The following is a 20280-nucleotide window of genomic DNA, read 5'->3' as shown; positions in this document are numbered from 1 at the left end:
TCGGTCACATGGTTTGCAATAGCTTTTTCCCATGATGTGGGCTGTCTTTTTGTTTATGGTTTGCTTTATTGTGCAAAAGCTTTTAAGCAGGTTTGTTTATTTTTATGTTCATTACTTTAGGAGGTGAATCCAAAAAGACATTACTGAGATTTATGTCAAAGAGTGTTCTGCCTATGTTTTCCTCTAAGAGTTTTCTAGTATCCAGTCTTAAATGTAGGTCTTTAATCCATTTTATCTTTGTATATGGTGTTAGAGAATGTTCTAATTTCATTCTTTTCCATGCAGTTTTATAATTTTCCCAGCACCACTTGTTAAAGAGACTGTCTCTTCTCCATTGTATATTCTTGCCTCCTTTGTCACAGATTAACTGACCACTGGTGCATGGGTTTATTTCTGGACTTTCCATCGTATTCCACTGATTTATATTTCTGTCTTTATGCCAGTACCATACTGTTTGGTTACTGCAGCTTTGTAATTATTATTTTTATAATAATATATAATTTTAATATAATTTTATATTTTATACATGTACACACACACACATAAAAGAGAGAGACAGAGAACTAGATTAAGAGGAACTGGCTCATAAGATTATGGAAGCTAAGAAGTCCCAAGATCCACAGTTGACAAGCTGGAAACCCAGAACAGATGGTGCAGTTCCACTCTGCAGCCAAAGTGTCCAAGAGTAAGAGAAGACCAACTTCCCAGTTCAGGCAATTGGGCAGAGGTTCTGTCTTACTCAGCTTTTTGTTCTATTGGGCAATCAGCTTTACTCTGTCTAGTAATTCTAATGTTAACCTCACAAACACACTCAGAATAAAGTTTAATCAAATATCTTCAGCAAGCACTTCAGCTGATCATGGTTCTTTACATGGTGGGGTGATCCAAACCATCATTCCTGAAAGGTCTGGGCCATTAGAAGACCTCCCTGAATTGGGTTGTTTTAGTTTTCCATTGACCTTAATCACAAGGCATGATAATACTAAAAGATGCCTTAAAAAATCTCCTGTATTTCGGCCATAGAGTTCCTTACCTCCACTGTGGAATATAAGTCTAATATCCCTTTGGTAGTCAGGATCAATCACCCTAGCCAACACAATAACTCCTTCTTTGCCTGTTGATTCAGAGGCATGAGAAGCCCAAAGTAGCTAGGCAGCAGTCTTAACTTCCAATTCAATGGAATCACTTCAAGTGAAAGCACTCCTCTTTTTGGAACTAGGACCTATAAACTGGCTGAGCATAAAGTCATAGAAATAGAAACCAAAAACTTTGCTAATGGGTCACTAGGTGTAATAGGCAATAGTGCTGCTCCCATTTCCACCCCTTGATTCCTGGACCTGTGACCCTGGCTATGGGAAAAATAGCAACATATACTGTATGCTAATTCAAAGTATATACAACTTCTGGAGAACCTTGTCCCAGTCCTACAGGGTACTGACACCATAATAAGTTAATAATAAGTCTTCTGGAACCATAACTTGGTCTTCAAAAGACCATTCCACCATTTTGTCAAGCCAGTTGCTTCAGGATGGTAAGAAACAAGGTGTGCAGCGCTGTGCTGTGCCAAGTCACTTCAGTCGTGTCAGACTCTTTGCGACCCTTCTGACCACAGCCCACAAGGATCCTCTGTCCACGGGATTCTCCAGGCAAGAGTACTGGAGTGCGTTGCTGTGCCCTCCTCCAAAGGATCTTCCTGACCCAGGGATCAAACCAGTATCTCTTATGTCTCCTGCACTGGCCGACAAGTTCTTTCCCACAAGCACTACCTGGAAAGCCCAGGAAATAAGGTAAGACCAGTGAATTCCATGAACATGGGCTCACTGCTCTTTTGCTGTGAAGTGAGTTCCTTAACAGAAGAAACACTATGTGGAATACCATGGAGTGAGTGAAGCATTCTATAATTCTAGAGATGACAGTTTTAGCAAAGCACTGCATGTAGGGAAGGCAAATCTATATACAAACTAAGCATCTATTCCAGTAAGAACAAACCACTGCCACCTCCATGATGGGAGCAGTTCAATAACCAACCTGCCTCCCGTGAGCCGGCTAATCACCCACCAAGAATGGTGCTATATCAAGGATTCAGGCTTAGTCTCTGCTGATGACAGACTGGGAATTCAGCAGTGGCCATAGGCAGGTTGGCCTTGATAAGGAGAAGTCTATGTTGCTATGTCTATTTGTAACCTCCACCCCTTCCAGCATGGCCACTTTGCTTATAAGCCCACTAAACAATTACACAGATGACAGGGAAGAGGTTGACTGGTACCCAGAGAATGAGAGAGTCATCCTATCCACTTGATTATTAAAATCCTCCTCTGCTGAGATCACTCTTTGGTCAGCATTCACATGAAATTCAAATATCTTCACTTTTTTTTCCCCCCATTCAAAGAAGTCTATCCACACTTCTTCCCCAAATTTCCTTGTCACCAACATTCCAATCATGTTTCTCCCAAGTTCCTGACCATCCAGCCAAACGGCTGGCCATAGGCCATGAATCAGTGCCCATCTGAATGTCTGGTCATTTATCCTTTCAAGCAAAGTGAACAACCAGGGCAATGCCTGAAGGCCTACCCGCAGGAAGGCTCTCCCTTCACCACTGTCCTTCAGGGATGTCCCAGAAGTGGCCTGTACTACTGCAGTCAACCACTTTCCTGGGCTGCGTGCATATCATGCAAAACCATCTACACACCAGGCTTTACTCTTCTCTTCTGTGGACTGACCTTAGCAAACTTTCCACGAGGCCACAGGTGTATGTACCCTGGAAAAAGAAGACACTGTAGCAGAGCAGGGACCATGGACATTTGGGCCACCTCTTCTACTTGTCTGTGCCTTGAAGGCCTGCTCAGGCCTGATCAGATACACACCACTTCCATTTGATAATGAAGTACTGCTATACATGCCCAACTGTATGAGTTGGTGGGTCAGATAACACTCATTTTACGATAAGCGGCTAAGGTGACATGGTAACTTGGTGGCCCATGATTATACAATCAGTCTCTAAGGCCCAAATGTAGAACAACAGCTATTTCCAAGCAGCACAGTTATCCACAGAGGATGGCAGGGCATTGGTTCAAAATCCAAAGGGCCTGCCCTCTGATTCTCTAGTAGAAATCTGCCAAAGCTTCCAAACAGCATCACTATCCACCATTTACATCTGAAGGACCACTAGGTCTCCTGGATCCTATGGCTCAAGTGACAGAGCAGCCTGCACAGCAGCCTGGACCTTTGTCAAGAGTCTTGGTCTTCCTCTGGGTACCACTCAAAACTAGCAGCTTTTTGAGTCAGGAAATGGGCCAGAGCAAAATACCCCAAATGAGGACTATGTTGTCTCTAAAGTCCAGAGATCCACTGAATGTTGTGCCTCTTTCTTGATTGTAGGAGTGCCCAGATGCAGTAACTTACCCTTGTCTTAACCTTAGAAGTGGTATCTCAAGACACCTCACACCACTGGACCCCTAGAAATTTCACTGAGGTAGGAGGCCCCTGAACTTTTATCAGATTTGTTTCTTACTCTCTGACACTAAAATGTTTTACTAACAAGTCTAATGTAGTTGGTTCTTCTTGTTCACAAGGTCTAGTCAACATAATGTCCTCAATTTAATGGACCAGTGTGAACCAGGTGATTCAGAGCCACACAAACTAAATTATGATGTAGGGCTGGAGAGCTGATATACCCCTGAGGTAGGACAGTAAAGGTGTATTGCTGGCCTTGCCAGGTGACAGCAAACTTTTTCAGTTAGACCTTACTGACAGAGATGGAGACAAAGGTATTTGCCAGATCAACAGCTGTACACAAGTCACCTGGGGATGTAGTAAACTGCTCCAGCAATAAAACCATATCTGGTATAGCAGTTGCAACTGCAATCACCACATGGCTAAGCTTATAATAATTCACTGTCATTCTCCAAGATCCATCTGTTTATGCACAGGGCAAACAGATCAGATGAATGGGGAAGTGGTGGGAATCACTGTCCCTGCATGTTTCATGTCCTTGATGATGGCACTAATATCTGCAATTCCTCCAGAAATGAGAAACTGCTTTCAGTTTACTATGTTGTTAGGTTGAGGCAATTATACTGTCTTCCATTTAGCCTTTCTCATCATAATCACCTTCATTCCACTGGTCAGGGAACCAATGTGGAGACTGCAGCAGCTGCTGACTGTTATCTATCCAATTATGCATCTGGAACTGGACAAAGAACCACAGGATGGACTTGGGGACCCACTAAGCCCACTGTGAGACAGACTTGAACTAAAACTTCAGTGATTACTTGACCTCCATAAGCCACTATGCGGACTGATAGACCAAAGGGAAAATTTGGGTCTCTTGGAATTAGCCTCAGTCCAGAGCCAATATCCACTAGTCTTTGGAAGGTCTGATTATTTTCTTTTCTCCAATGAACAATTACCCTGGTAAAAGGCTGTAGGTCCCTTGGGGGAGGGCTGGGAGAAAGATTACCGGTATACACTTTGGCAGTGTACCAGAGTCCTTCTTCAAAGAGACCTTGCCTCCTCTTCACTCAAAGGATTCTAGGTCTGCAAAAATTCAAGTCTTAGAATTGACTGGGTCATGACTCTGTTTTTATGATTCAGGCTAGACTTCTGTTCACCTGACCTAGAACTTTTCTGCTTATACAGACCAAGTAAGAATTGGCTCCCTATCTTTTCACTTCTAGGATCACCATAATCAACTAGCCAACACCACTGTTCTGCATGAGTCAGACTATTATAACTGTCCCTTTGGCTCTGCTGTCCAAACCTGGTTCACCTTGCCTTTGACAGTTAGATGTCACAGCTGGGCCCCTGTCACCCTGGAATTCATTTCCTCCCATTGCATTTAAGTTTCCTGATTCAGTGACTGCATTCCCACTGAAGCAATCCCAGAACTCTTCAAGGATGCCAGGACTCCCCTCACAATTTATCTCTCATAATATTAGTAAAAGGTATGTCCTCCAGACCCTCCCAGTTTGGGTGAGCACTTCTTAAATGACAAATCCGCTCTAATATTCCTATCTCCCTAAGCCTTTGAATCCCTTCCTTGACACTGAACCAAAATAGGTAGATTCTGTGTTTCCAACTCACTCACTGTGTGCCACGCTTGGGTGCATATTTCAGTCAAACAGCCACACTAAACACAGGAGCTCTGATTAGTGAGCCCATATACACAAATGCTGCCTGGTCCAGCTTTATGTTCTTTTCATGATTATGCCATACCTCTAGTATCATTCTCACACATGTTCCCTAGATTTCTGTCTGTATAAATTAGAAAGCTCAGGTAGTTCTTTTGGAGTGTAGTACATTTCCCCATAAGTCACACTTTGTACCTTATCTTTAGAAACCTGCTGGGATTTGAGTCTAGTCATAGATCTAGAAGAGTATAGGGGCAGGTCTTGAGGAGATCAGCACTGCCTTTTTTGGCAACTGCCTCGGGAGTAGCCAATAATGCAGAAGTAATCCCCTCGGATCTCAGACAGTGGTGGAGAGCTACTCCCACAGGAGCGAGGCAGAGCCCCCAGTGAGGACGAGAAAGCCACTATCACTGAGCACGGGAAGGATGCTTCCACTGGCAAAAGTACGCATCAGCACTCAGGGGTTCAATGTGTCCAGCTTCACCAGGGTCTTCCCTTGCATTCCTGGTCTAACTTTCAGGACCCCATTACTTTTCAATCAGTGCTCTCTCTATAATGTATCATTTACATTACTCTCACCTACTTGACTGGGAGGTCCTTGAAAATCAAGTGACATTTATTTCTGTATCTTCCAATGCCTAGTACAGAACCCTGAAATTATAGTCAGGGCTCAATAAAGATTTCTGTTGAGTTGAATTTGGCTTCTCACCATAGCTCAGTAGTCCATTATTTCGCTTTCATAAACTCAGTTTGACAGTCATTAAATCCTTGTTCATGCACCTATCAAAGGTCTTCATCTGCTAGTAGTGTCCTTTAACAGAAAACAGACCTGTTTACCAAAGAAACACATAAAGGACTTGCTTGCTCACATTTTTCTAAGATAATATAAAACTCTTCTAATGACGGATTTTCATTTCTTCCTGAATTAAGGTACCAGTATCCTTGGCAGGATCATTTTTTTCCATCTGATTTTAACTTGTAATTTATTTTTTTCACTTTCATATGTAATAAGTAACTGAGTACCAAATTTATCTTAAAGACTTCTAAAATATACAGACACTAGCTCATCCAAAACAGAATTAAATGTGCATGTGGAAACAAAAATGTCTGAAGCACACAAAGCCTCTATAATTGGGTATATTCCTGACAAATCTGACACCAGCTGAGCAGAGTTCGAAAAACTTTTCCTCTGTACCATTATGAAGATTAACTGAGCCATTAGCTAAAACTCCAGAGATTTCTCACAAGGCAATCTAGGTACTCCCAATGTTTTTTTTATATATGCAATAGTGTCAAGATCCTACAGAAATGTCAACTGACAATATCTCTCCACTGAGTAAATATATAACCAAATCCAAAAAATGCTAGCTATTAGGTGCTGGCACTGACACCAGTAAGTTTTATTCACTTAAGTTCCATTCATTGTGTATAAGTATTTCTACATCTCAACCCCATGTTCTTATCAACTGTTTGAAGGCAACAATCAACCAAATCTCTTCTAAAACACTGAAAATAACATTCTTAATTATGACTCTCAGGTAGTACAAGATGACAAGATGCTAAGTCAGTGAGTTAAATGCTAGGGAAAAAAGAGTAAGTTCAGTTACCTTTAATTACTAAGGCATTAAAACTCCACAAGTACAAGTCTAGAGATTTTTCACCAAATTGAAAAAAAAAAACAAAACCTGAACTTCTACTTATCTTTCTTTACTAGAAAATCCCATTAACCAAGCACTATGTTCAGGCATAGCATACTATAAGCATTCAAAAAATGTTTTCTTATTTTTGTAATCATTTTGATAATTCTATTAATTTTTTAAGCACAATTCACAAGCCCTAACAAATATTTCCTCTATTTAAATTGACCCAATTATGTAAGACAGAATGAAATAATTCCAAGTGGCCACACAAGACAAAGAGTACAGAGTTTACATAAAGAGTTCACCAAAACAGAAAAACAGCAAGAAAAATAGTAACGATAAAAATATTAAAAACCTGGAAAGAAAAAAATCTGATATCTGGAGTTGCCACACTACATATGTAAAATGTATTTTAAAATATATATACACAACAGACATATATTTACAAATGTCTAGTTTTCAACAAAAATTATGGTACATGCCAAGAAACAAGAACATAGAGCCCCTACAGAGAGGAAAAAAATGCAGTCAACAGAAATTTACTTGTGAGGAAACTCAGACATTAGATTTATTAGACAAAAATATTAAAATTCACAACTCTAATATGTTCAAACATAATGTCTCAAATCACTAAAGGAAACTGTGCCTAAATAAAGGAAAAATAATAACAATGTTTCACAAAATAAAGAATATTAATGAAAAGACAGGAGTTATAAAAATAAAACATATAAAATCCGGAGTTTATTTACAGGTCAGCAATGGAGAGACAGACATAGAGAATAGACTTATGGACACAGGGAGAGGGGAGGAGAGGGTGAGATGTATGGAAACAGTAACATGGAAACTTATATTACCGTATGTAAAATAGACAGCCAATGGGAATTTGCTGGGTGGCTCAGGAAACTCAAACAGGAGCTCTGTATCAATCTAGAGGGGTGGGATGGGAGGGAGATGGGAGGGAGATTCAAAAGGGAGGGGATATATGTATATCTATGACTGATTCATGTTGAGGTTGACAGAAAACAACAAAATTCTGTAAATCAAGTATCCTTCAATAAAAAAATACATTTTAAAAAAAATCTAGAGTTGAAAGTACACTGACTGAAATTTTAAAAAATCCACTTGAAGACCTCAACAGCAAATTATGAACTGATAGAAGAAAGAATCGGTGAATGTGAAGATAGGTCAATTGAGATTAACCAGTCTGAGCAAAAGGAAAAAGGATAAAAAAAAATTAACAAAGCATCAAAGACCTGTGGATAACCACCAAGAATACTAACGTATGCATAAGCACAATCAGAGTTCCAGAAAACAAGGAGAGAAAGAAAGGGGCAGAAAGACTACTTAAGGAAATAATGCTAGAAAATTTCACAAATTTGATGAAAAACATTAATCTACATATCCAAGAAATTCAACAAATTGCAAGTAGGATAAAATTAAAGAGACCCACACTTTAAGGTGTCATAATCAAACTTTCAAATGCCAAAAACAAAGAGAGAATCTTGTAATCAGCAAAATGGAAGCAACTCATCATGTACAAGCAATCAGTGATAAGATTTTTAACCTGACTTTTCATAAACAACCATGGAGGCCAGAAGGCAATGGGATGGCCCAAAATGCTGAGAGACTTTCAACCAAGAATTCTACACCCAGCAAAACTAATACTAAAAAAAAAAAAAAAAAAGAAAGAAATGAAGGAGAAATTAACTTACTCAAAGCAAAAACAAAGAGAATTTATCACCAGGAGGTCTTATCTATGAGGAAGTCTAAAAGGAGTAATCAGGCTGAAATGAAAGAACCATACAAAGCGACTGAATCCTCACAAAGAAATACAGAGCACCAGTAAAGATGACCACACAGGCAAAAGACACAGGTAAATATAAAAACTGTCTTTTACATTTACCTGTGTAAATATAAAGGCATATTCTGGGCTTCCCTGGTGGCTCAGACAGTAAAGAATCCGCCTGCAATGTGGAAGACCTGGGTTCGGTCCCTGGGTTGGGAAGATCCCCTGGAGAAAAGAATAGCTATCCACTCCAGTATTCTGGCCTGGAGAATTCCAAGGGCAGAGGAGCCTGGCAGGCTACAGTCCATGGGGTCAAAGAGTCAGAGACACCTGAGCGACTTTCACAAAAGGTATTTTTGTAATTCTTTTTTCACCTATACAATTTACAAGACAACTGCACAGAGAAAGACTGCAAATCTGTGTTGATGAGTGTCAAAGTAGAAAGATGTAATTTATGCAATAGTTGCACAACAAAGGAGAGGAAATGGAACTACATAGGAGCAAACTTTTTATAAGTTTCAGATTAAGTTGGTGCTAATTCAAAATGGACACCAAACAGACTGTTATAAAGCCATTAGTTGTAATCCCCAGGGCAATCACTAAAAAAGTAACTTAAACACAGTGAGAGAAACAATAAAAGAATTCAAATGGCACACTTGAAAATATCTATTTAATACAACACAAAGCAGTAATGGGATTAACGAACAGCAACAACAGAAACACTTAAAAATATACAGAAAACAAATACTAGGTTGGTGCAAATGTAATTGCAGTTTTTGCTTGTAGAAATTTCCCACTTGATATTGGAATACATTCTCAAAGAAATATGGTTATGTTAAACATCATTTTAATGTTCATTTATTTTTTTTTCTACTGGCTTATTACTTGCTGTTTATTTTATATTTACTTTAGACTAGGGAACTGATGTTAGACAAAAAGCAAATTCAAGCAATTTTCTTCTCTGAGTTCAAAATGGGAGGTAAAATAGCAAAGACAACTCACAACATCAACAACGTATTTGGCCCAGGAACTTCTAACAAACATATGGTGCAGTGTTGGTTCGAGAAGTTGTGCAAAGGAGATGAGAGCCTTGAAGATGAAGAGTGTAGTGGCCAGCCACTAGAAGTTGACAACGACAAACTGAGAGACATCATCGAAGCTGATTCTCCTACAACTACAGAAGTTGCCCAGGAACACATCAGCCACTGAGTTGAGTCCTTTGGCATTTGAAGCAAATTGGAAAGGTAAAACGGCTCGGTAAACAGGTGCCTTGTGAACTGACAGCAAATCAAAAAAATCATCCTTCTGAAGAGTCATCTTCTCTTATTCTACACAACAACAACGAACCATTCCTTGATTGGACGGTGGCATGCAAAGAAAAGTGGATTTTATACGACAACCAGCACCAACCAGCTCAGTGGCTAGACTGAGAAGAAGCTCCAAAACACTTGCCAAAGCCAAACTTGCACCAAAAAAAAGTCACAATCACTGTTTGGTGATCTGCTGCCAGTCTGAACAACTATAGCTTTTTGAATCCCAGAGAAACCATTACATTTGAAAAGTATGCTCAGCAAATCATTGAGATGCACCAAAAACTGCAATGTCTGCAGCATGCACTGGTCAACAAAAAGGGCCCAATTCTTATCCACGACAACACCTGACCACACACGCACAACCAATGCTTCACGAGTTGAATGAATTGGGCTACAAAATTTTGCCTCATCTACCATATTCACCTGACCTCTCATTAACCAACTACCACTTCTTCAAACATCTGAATAACTTTTTGCAGGGAAAATGCTTCCACACCAGAAGGAGGCAGAAAATTCTTTCCAAGAATTCATCAAATGCAAAAGCACAAATTTTTATACTACAGGGATAAACAAATCTATTTCTCATTGGCAAAAATGTGTTGGTTGTAATGGCTCCTATTTTGATTTAAAAAGATGTACCTAAGCCTAGTTATAATGATTTAAAATTCATGATTCGAAACTGCAATTACGTATGTACCAACTTAACAGTAAAATGGCAAGTATAATCCCTATCTTATCAGCAATTATCTTAAATACACATGTGTTAAACAACCTGATCAAAAGGCAGAAATTTGCAGAATGAAAAAAAAGCATGATCCAACTAGGTACTGACTACAAGACGCCCTAGATTCAAAGACACAAGTACAATATTGCACACCAGTAGCACATGAAGTATAATTGAATACTTTATAATCAATATGCAGAATGATATACTATAACAATCCAAGGTTTGGAGCATCCATTTCTTAAAAGTCTATAAGTCAACCAAAAATCTGATTTTCATTCATCCAACATGTAGTTTTTTAGTAATATTCATGTAAACCCCTAAGTTTATCAGAGAAGCACACACATACTAATGAATCTTGCCTAACATAGCACTGTCTTTCTACAATTGCAGAAGTTTTGAATTCTTATAATACAAAAGTAAAACATCTTGAAATGATCATGTAGACCCTCCTCAACCACAAAATTGGACACAACATTAAAGGCAATCTGGCTGGCTTCTTCACTATCTATGCCTGCTTTTGGTAGGAGATGCACATGGTCTATGTTAGCAAGACTGGCAAAGGGGGAAGAAAAACAGTCTTCCCTGAATACCACTTCATGGAAAAAGTGATTTCACACTTTACAAAACAGTGGTTTCTTCATTGATATAATTAGTCTATATGAATATATGTGTTCAACAGCATTATGTAAATGCCAAAATGTTCATACACTTCTAAGGATAAAAGGTTTACTAGAATTATAACATGCTGCATTTTAAAGTAGTTAACATTACTTCTGATCTTCATCTAATAAACCTGTGACTTAAAAATAATCTCCTTTCAAAATTTTAAAATTATTGTATTCTCTACTAGTGACAATAAATGTATCTCTAATTCTTTAAGTAAAACTACAGCATATAGCTAACAACAGTCTTTCTACTCCTTATTGGAGACTTGACAGGGAAGGGAAGGGGATACAGGGCAAGAAATGTCTAAAATAATTTAAAATTAGACAATATAAAAGGAAGTAAATATAATATAAATTTCTATTTAGACATTTTAGAATTAACTGAAACTGTCTCATGTTGATTTATTAAATTGCTTAATGAGCTTATTCTACAAATTAAAACAAGACCAATCCAGAACAAACAGAATATATACAAAATGTTCACATGAACTCCATATTGGTATTGTAGTCTACAAATAAAGACAGTATAAAAACAAGACTTGTGATCAATCCAACTCTACCACTCACTGTTGATACAACCTTGAATAACACTGTTCATCTGTCTGAAACTCAGTTTCCTCGCCTATTAAATGGGGAAAATACTACTTACCTACAACAAAAGGTTCTGGTTGGAATTCAATAAAACAACATACATAAAGGGTTTCTGCATGATATTGAACACAAGATTTCTACAATCCTTATCAAAAGAACTTGAGCATTTACATTACACAAAATGCATCAGGAATTTTATCTAGATCACTGGCAGCAAAATAATAATGTGGAAGGAAAAGTCATTTACTTATTGCACATGCTAAACCTATAAAATAAATGATATAAACTAGATAAATCTAATAAACTGAGTTTCTGAAATCCTAGTAGTCTATCTTGAAACAATGCTCAAAAAACTTAACAATATTAACTGCCACCTTTCGCTCCAAAATTTATTGCAAATAAAGATCCAGGCAGATAAATTCTAGGAATATAAAATTAAACAAGGGGGCAGTGCATATTAAGAATTTGAAAAAAGTTTATGCATTTTGAGTAATAATCACTTTTTAAAAAATCAACTAAAAGAATTTTATCAGAATTATGCACATAGACTTAATATTAATTCTAATGGGGAAAACAATCATCCAAATGACAAATCAAGAACATACAAGTCAAATTTTCAAGAAATTCATGATGTAGTAAACAATGAGTGCAATGTTTAGTGAAAAGGAAAAAATATGACAATATTTACAACTGTTTTTTAAATGTTTCCAAAATAAAAACAAACAAACAAAAAAATACCAGCAAAACACAGCAAGAATTATGTCATACTAATAGAAATGGATTAATTCTTTTCTTTACAGGCTTATTTCTCAATTTTCCATTCTAATCAACTACAATTTCCACAATCAAAAAAATACAAAATTCACTTATGATTTTTAAAAAATTTTCACTAGAAGTTAAAGAAAATTTCCTCAATTTGATGAGAATTGTATTTACCAAAAACCAATAGCTAACTACTTTGTGGTAAAAGATAACATACTTTCCCCACTAAGATGAGAATTAAGGCAAGGATGTCAGCTCTTACTTGTTCTGTTTAGCCTCATCATGAAGGTCCTAGCCAGTATAATGAGAAAATAAAATAAATAAAATAAAAGGCAAATAGGAAAATATGAACTAACTAAAATGGTCTCTACTGACAGACAAGATTGTTTACACAGAAAATTCCAAAGAGTCTACAAAACCTACTAGTGTAAGTGAATTTATTAACAAGGTTGAGAATTCAGGGTCAAAATAAAGTATCAATTTATTTATATAAATAATTGTAAATTGAAATTTTTAAAAAGAATACCTTTACAACAGCACCAAATAACATGAAACAGACACATTTTTTTTAATATGTGTTAAAGTTTTATGCTAAAAGCTTAAAATATTAATGAGAAAAATCAAGGCTTTATTAACAGATTAGAAACCATTCAGATGTCAATTTTTTTCAAGCAAAATTATAACTTCAATGTGTCCAGAATCAAAATTCCAGGATGCTTTTTTATAGAAATAGGGTGATTCTACAAACATATATGGAAAGAAAGAGCTAGGATACCCAAAACAATTAATAAGAAAAAAAAATGGGAAGACTCAGACTTCCTAATTTCAAAACAAAACCACGAAGTTGCAGTAAGGAAGACAATGTAGTTTTGGCCAAAGGAAAGACACATGGAATGACAGAACAGAACTGAGAGTCTAGGAACATATCCACACATAGAGTCAACTGATTTCTGACAAAGGTGCTAAGAAATTTTACTGAAGAAAGGATAGTAAGGATAGTCTTTTCAACAAGTGTTACTGGACAAATTAGGTGTCCACATACAAAAAAAAAAAAAAAGAGAGAGAGAGAGAAAGAACTTTGACACATATCTTGTACTACATACAGAAATGAATAAAAGGCTGATCAAAACAGATCACAGACCTAAAGGTAAAATCTAAAACTATAAAAGTTCTAACAGAAAACACAGGGGGGAAAAAAATCACTGTATCTCTGGGTTAGTCAAAATTTTCTAGATAGGACACAAAAGAACAAATCACAAAAGAAAAAAAAATGATAATGTGGACTTCTTCAAAATGTACAACTTCAACTCTTTGAAAGACACAATCAAGAAAATAAGAAGACAAACCATAGACTGAAAGAAAATATCTGTCAACATATATATGATAAAGGAATTGTATCCAGACTTCTTACAACTCAGAAAACAGACCAAAGATTTTAACAGATACTTCACAAAAGAAAACACACAAGATAGCAAATGACAGCAAATGAGCACATGAAAAGATGCTCAACGTATTGCTGTGCTTAGAGGCTCAGTCGTGTCCAACTCTTCACAATCCCATGGACTGCAGCCCACCAGTCTCCTCTGTCCATGGGGATTCTCCAGGCAAGCATACTGGAGTGAGTTATCATGCCCTCCTCCAGGGGATGTTCCCAACTCAGCGATCCAACCCAGGTCTCCCACATTGTAGGCAGATTCTTTACCATCTGAGCCACCAGGGAAGCTCAACATATTAGCTGAGAGGAAAATTCAAACTAAAGTATCATTGAGATAGCACTAAACATCTATTAGAATAGCTGAAATTACAAGTAAAATGAAAAATGCTGACCAGCACGTGGAGAAAATGGAAGTATCAAACAATGCTGGTAATTTCTTATCTTCGGTAATTTGTTTTAAAGTGAACATCTGCCACATGATCAGAGAGTCATACTCCTAGAAATTTAACCAAAAGATGTGAAAGTATATATATACACAAAGACCCACAGAAGAATATACAAAGAAATGTACATGAACGTTTATAGCCTCTTCACTCCTAAATGATAAACACTGGAAACAGCCTAAATATCCATCAACTGGTGAATAAACAGACTGTGATATAGACATAAAATGAAATAGGCAGTCAGTTGACTCACTCAGTCATGTCCAACACTTTGCAATCCCAAGGACTGCATCATGCCAGGCTTCCCTGTCCATCACCAACTCCCAGAGTTTGATCAAGCTCATGTCCATAGTCGGTGATGCCACCCAACCATCCCATCCTCTGTCGTCTCCTTCTCCTCCTGCCCTCAATCTTTCCCAGCATCATGGTTTTTTCAAATGAGTCAGTTCTTCACATCAGATAGCCAAAGTATTAGACTTTCAGGTTCAGCATCAGTCCTTCCAATGAATATTCAGGACTGATTTCCTTTAGGATGGACTGGTTGGATCTCCTTGCAGTCCAAGGAACTCTCAAGCGACTTCTCCAATACCACAGTTCAAAAGCATCAATTCTTCTGTGCTCAGCTTTCTTTACAGTCCAATTCTCGTATCCATACATGACTACTGGAAAGACCACAGCTTTGACTAGATAGACCTTGGTCGGCAAAGTAATGTCTCTTTTTTTAATATGCTGTCTAGGTCATAACTTTTCTTCCAAGGAGCGTCCTTTAATTCCATGGCTGCAGTCACCATCTGCAATGATTCTGAAGCCCAAGAAAATAAAGTCTGTCACTGTTTCCATTATCTCCGCATCTATCTGCTATGAAGTGATGGGGCCGGATGCCATGAACTTTGTTTTTTGAATGCTGAGTTTTAAACCAGCTTTTTCATTCTCCTCTTTCACTTTCTTCAAAAGGCTCTTCAGTTCTCCTTCACTTTCTGCCAAAATAGGGGTATCATCTGCGTATCTGAGGTTATTGATATTTTTCCCAGCAATCTTGATTCCAGCTTGTGCTTCATCCAGCCCCGCGTTTCTCATGATGTACTCTCCATAGAAGTTAAATAAGCAGGGTGAGAATATACAGCCTTGGCATACTCCTTTCCTGATTTGGAACCAGTCCATTGTTCAATGTCTGGTTCTAACTGTTGCTTCTTGACCTGCATACCGATTTCTCAGAAGGCAGGTCAGGTGGTCTGATATTCCCATCTCCTGAAAAATTTTCCACAGTTTGTTGTGATCCACACAGTCAAAGGTTTTGGCGTAATCAATAAAGCAGAAGTAGATGTTTTTCTAGAACTCTCTTGCTTTTTTGATGATCCAACAGATGTTGGCAATTAGATCTCTGGTCCTCTGCCTTTTCTAAATCCAGCTTGAACATCTGGAAGTTCACAGTTCACGTACTGTTGAAGCCTGGCTTGGAGAATTTTGAGCATTACTTTACTAGCATGTGAGATGATTGCAATTGTGCAGTAGTTTGAGCATTCTTTGGCATTGTCTTTCTTTGGGACCGGAATGAAAACTGACCTTTGCCAATCCTGTGGCCACTGCTGACCAAACTTACTGGCATATTGAGTGCAGCATTTTCACAGCATCATCTTTTAGGATTTGAAATAACTCAACTGGAATTCCATCACCTCCACTAGCTTTGTTTGTAGGGATGCTTCCTAAAGCCCACTTGACTTCGCATCCCAGGATGTCTGGCTCTAGATGAGTGATCACACATCATGGTTATCTGGGTCATGAAGGCCTTTTTTGTATAGTTTTTCTGTGTATTCTTGCTACCTCTTCTTAACATCTTCTGCTTCTGTTAGGTCCATACCATTTTTGCCCTTTATTGTGCCCATCTTTGCATGAAATGTTCCCTTGGTATCACTAATTTTCTTGAAGAGATCTCTAGTCTTTCCCATTCTACCATTCAATATCACAATAATCCAAGTTTATGCCCCAACTAGCTATACTGAAGGAGCTGAAGCTAAACAGTTCTATGAAGACCTATAAGACCTTCTAGAACTAACAGCCAAAACAGATATCCCTTTCATCATAGGGGACTGGAATGCAAAAGTCCCTAGAAAGTCAAGAGATACCTGAGTAACAGGCAAATTTGGCCTTGGAGTACAAAATAAAGCAGGTCAAAGGCTAACAGAGTTTTGCCAAGAGAATGCACTGGTCATAGGAAACACCCTCTTCCAACAACACAAGAGAAGACTCTACACATGGATATCACCAGATGGTCAATACCAAAATCAGACTAATTATTTTCTTTGCAGCCAAAAATGGAAAAGCTCTATACAGTCAGCAAAAACAAGGCTGGGAGCCAACTGCAGCTCAGATCATGAATTCCTTATTGCCAAATTCAGACTTAAATTGAAGAAAGTAGGGAAAACCACTAGACCATTCAGGAATGACCTAAATCAAATCCCTTATGATTATACAGTGGAAGTGACAAATAGATTCAAGGAATTAGATCTGACAGACAGGGTGCCTGAAGAACTATGGACGAAGGTTCATGACATTGTACAGCAGCAGTGAACAAGACCATCCCCAAGAAAAACAAAAACAAAGGCAAAATGGTTGTCTGAGAAGGCCTTACAAATAGGTGAGTAAAGAAGAGAAGCTAAAGGCAAAGGAGAAAAGGAAAGATATACCCATTTAAATACAGAGTTCCAAAGAATAGCAAGGAGAGATAAGAAAGCCTTCCTCAGTGATCAATGCAAAGAAATGAAATAGTTACTCGGCAATAAAGCAAAAAAGGGCAAAGCACTGATACATGCACCAAAATGGATGAATCGCAAAAGCCTTACGTGAAAGACACCAGAAAAAAATTCTATTTGTTGTATGAGTCCGTTAATGTAACACTCCAGAAAAGATAAAGCTATACGGATAGGGAACAGATCAGTGGTTGCCTGATTTACCACTGAGGGGAGGAAACCAACTACAAAGGAGCATGAGGGAACTTTTTGGAATGACAGAAATGTTCTATGTCTGGATTGTGGTGGTAGTTATATGAATATTATGCATGTGTCCGTTTAAAGAACAAGATACTAAGGCATTGTTTTTACATATAAACAATACCTCAATAAGCCCACATTTTAAAAGACAGAGGACAAGCTCTTTTGAAAACTATGTTGTTGTTCTTGTTTAATTGCTCAGTCATGTCTGACTCTTTGCAATGCATGGACTGTAGCCCACCAGACTCCTCTGTCCAAGGAATTCTCTAGGCAAGAATACAGAAATGGGATGCCATTTCCTTCTCCAGGGAATATTCGTCACCCAGAGACCAAGTCCCAGTCTCCTACATTAGAAGGTGGGTCCTTTACCACTGAGCCATCAGCGAAGCTTTGAAAAATATGTTTCAAATTAAATGACAACCCATCTAAATGGGTATTGGGGTGGAGGAGAAATAAAGGAGGAAACAAAAAACTCTCAGAAATATTACAAATCAAAAAATTGATTTATCATTAGTAAGAAGAAACACATTGATCCAAAAAGTTACTCCAGTGTGTCCTTTTTATTGTTCTCATTGTTTAGACAGAAAATAAGATTTGATGAGTTTCAAGAAAGACCAAAAGTCACAAGTAACAGATTGATAAAGGAGGCACAGTGATTACAAGCTAAAATTTGGAAACACTCACCTAAACATGCCCTTCCCCAAGTTATTAGTAAAAACGACCTCATTCAACCAAATGCACTTCCACCCCAATTTCTACTATGAAGAACAAGACAATAAACATAGTTTTATTTATTCATAACCATCCTATATACTTTACAATCGTATATCTATAGCTAGGAATACAAGATAAAATGCCTCTAAGTAGGCAAATTCCTATTTGTCTTTTTAAGCTTCAGACTAGCTACTTGGTAACCATCTATCTTCTTTTTTTTCCCCACTGCCACCAAAAAAAAAAAAAAAAATGCTGTCTAAGATGACTTTCTGCAGTTTCTAATAAAACAGGAGTTTTGAGCTGATCACTCCAATAAGAAGATACATTTTTCCATTTAGTAAAAGTTAGGTAAATTGTAACTTTCACCACTTTGTTTTCTTTATGTTTATCCCATTTGGCGTGTACTGTTGCTGGGAAACCAGTTAATAAGATTTCCCAACTCACTGAACAACCTCCTAGCCAGCCTGCAGGATACCAAACTTTGTAACCAGGGCAATTCTCTACCACACAGTTTACTCACTCGCCAGCACTATACAGGTGCACTCTCTGGCACCCTCCAGCTCCATTAACCTTACAGGTACAGTAGTGCTAATCCATTCAAAGCAACAGAAACTGCAGCAGAAAGCAAATGAGATGAAGGATACAGGTCTCCGATGGCAGAAAACAACGCGAATTTATTGCCAGTCCCCGTCATCCCACCCAACTAAATATCCTGGGAATTAAATTGTAGGGTGAAATGCTAGCCCATCCCCCTGTGACAAGATGAAACGTCAGCCCACCCCCAATCACCAGCACGAATGCAACATCCAAAATGCCGTCCAAAAGCCTTCGTCCAACTACCGCCCAGATAAATATTTAACGAGTAAGGTGGGCATCAGTTCCTGTACAGTTCAGAAGGGGAGATAAGGAGAAAAAGTCCTAATTCCTAAGGCGCCGCTGAATCACCTACAGCTGTGGTCAGAACTTGACCCTCCAGGAAATCAGGCTGTGCCCCAACTCTCATCAGGGAAGTGAGAGTAGCAGCAGCAACATCATCCTACCAAAAAACCAAAAACCCACTCAGAGCTGCTTTATTTAATAGAGTTCTCATTCCTTCAAGTGAGGCCAAACATAGGTTTTACGTCCAAAGCTTTGCTCCGCAGTATGCAACAAGGGCAGATGGAAGAAACATCTTTATTGTGGGAGAAGGGGCGCACTGAAGGGGATGAAGGATGCCTCACCACTTGGAAAGTTACCAGCCACTGCTTTCACCCTGAAATGCTACTTTTATTGCAGTCTGTGGCCCAAAGTTACGACAAGGAAATGTGACTGACTGACGGATCCTGTTGTGCTTAAGTCAAAGGGAAAACAGAAACCAGGCGCGATCGGTGAAAACTCGGCAAGGATCAAAGTCACCGTTTAAGGGAGCTCTGGTGACACAGTAGTCACGTGTACTTGTGCGTAGACTTCTGAAAACAGTAGGTTCTGGAACATGCAGGGGCAGAAATTTGCCGGCGAGGGCAAGCACGGGTAGACACCGCCCGCTGGGGAGCGAGGCTCAGCTCCAGCCCGCGGCGGGTCACGCCCCGTGACTCCCCGGCCGAGACCTCCCCGGGCCGGGGCCGTACCCGCCGGTGGCGGAAGCCCGGCCGCGCTCCCCGCCCTTGCCCAGGCCGCCTCAGGGCGCGCCGCCGGCCTCGTGCGGCCCGGGCCCCAGACCCAGGCCCAGAAGGCGAGCGTCCGTTTACCTGCGCCCTGGCTCTCGCCGCTGCCGCCTGCCGCCACTGCCACCACGGCCGCGTTGCTTCCCACAGCGCAGGTGAGCCAACCCCAGCACACAGCCGCGCACGCGCACCCAGGCGCGACCCAGACCCCGGGGACTGCGGCCCCGGCACACGCGCTGGGACCGCGCACTCACCACCCGGCTTCCAGAGCCTCTGCCCCCGGAAGTTGATTTCCGCCAAGGCCCGCCCAACTCCGCGCCTGTCACTCAACGCCCACAGGCGCGTCACGTCAGCCCAGGCCAAGCGCGAGCCCCAGGCCCCATCTTCCGAAGCCCACCACTCTCGGCTCCTGTGGTCGTCAGAGCGCTTCCGTGTGAAACAGGTT

At 39.4% G+C, this 20280-nt stretch overlaps 1 protein-coding gene and 1 pseudogene across 2 annotated transcripts in view; one reads left to right on the top strand and one right to left on the bottom strand.

The window, feature by feature from the left end:
- Nucleotides 1–20009, bottom strand: part of CCDC91 (coiled-coil domain containing 91) — a 372169-nt gene extending 352160 nt beyond the window's left edge. For both annotated transcript variants that reach the window (XM_070453855.1, XM_070453856.1), the window contains exon 1: nt 19920–20009. The gene's annotated coding sequence lies outside the window, so the exon portion shown is untranslated. The remainder of the gene's footprint in view (nt 1–19919) is intronic.
- On the top strand, nt 9100–10511 carry LOC110136950 (histone-lysine N-methyltransferase SETMAR-like; annotated as a pseudogene).
- Nucleotides 20010–20280: the final 271 nt, after the last annotated feature.

Source organism: Odocoileus virginianus, chromosome 23 (assembly GCF_023699985.2).
Source record: "Odocoileus virginianus isolate 20LAN1187 ecotype Illinois chromosome 23, Ovbor_1.2, whole genome shotgun sequence".
Lineage (NCBI taxonomy): Eukaryota > Metazoa > Chordata > Mammalia > Artiodactyla > Cervidae > Odocoileus > Odocoileus virginianus.
Note: the sequence above shows the minus strand (reverse complement) of the source record. Positions and strands in the feature narration are given on the sequence as shown.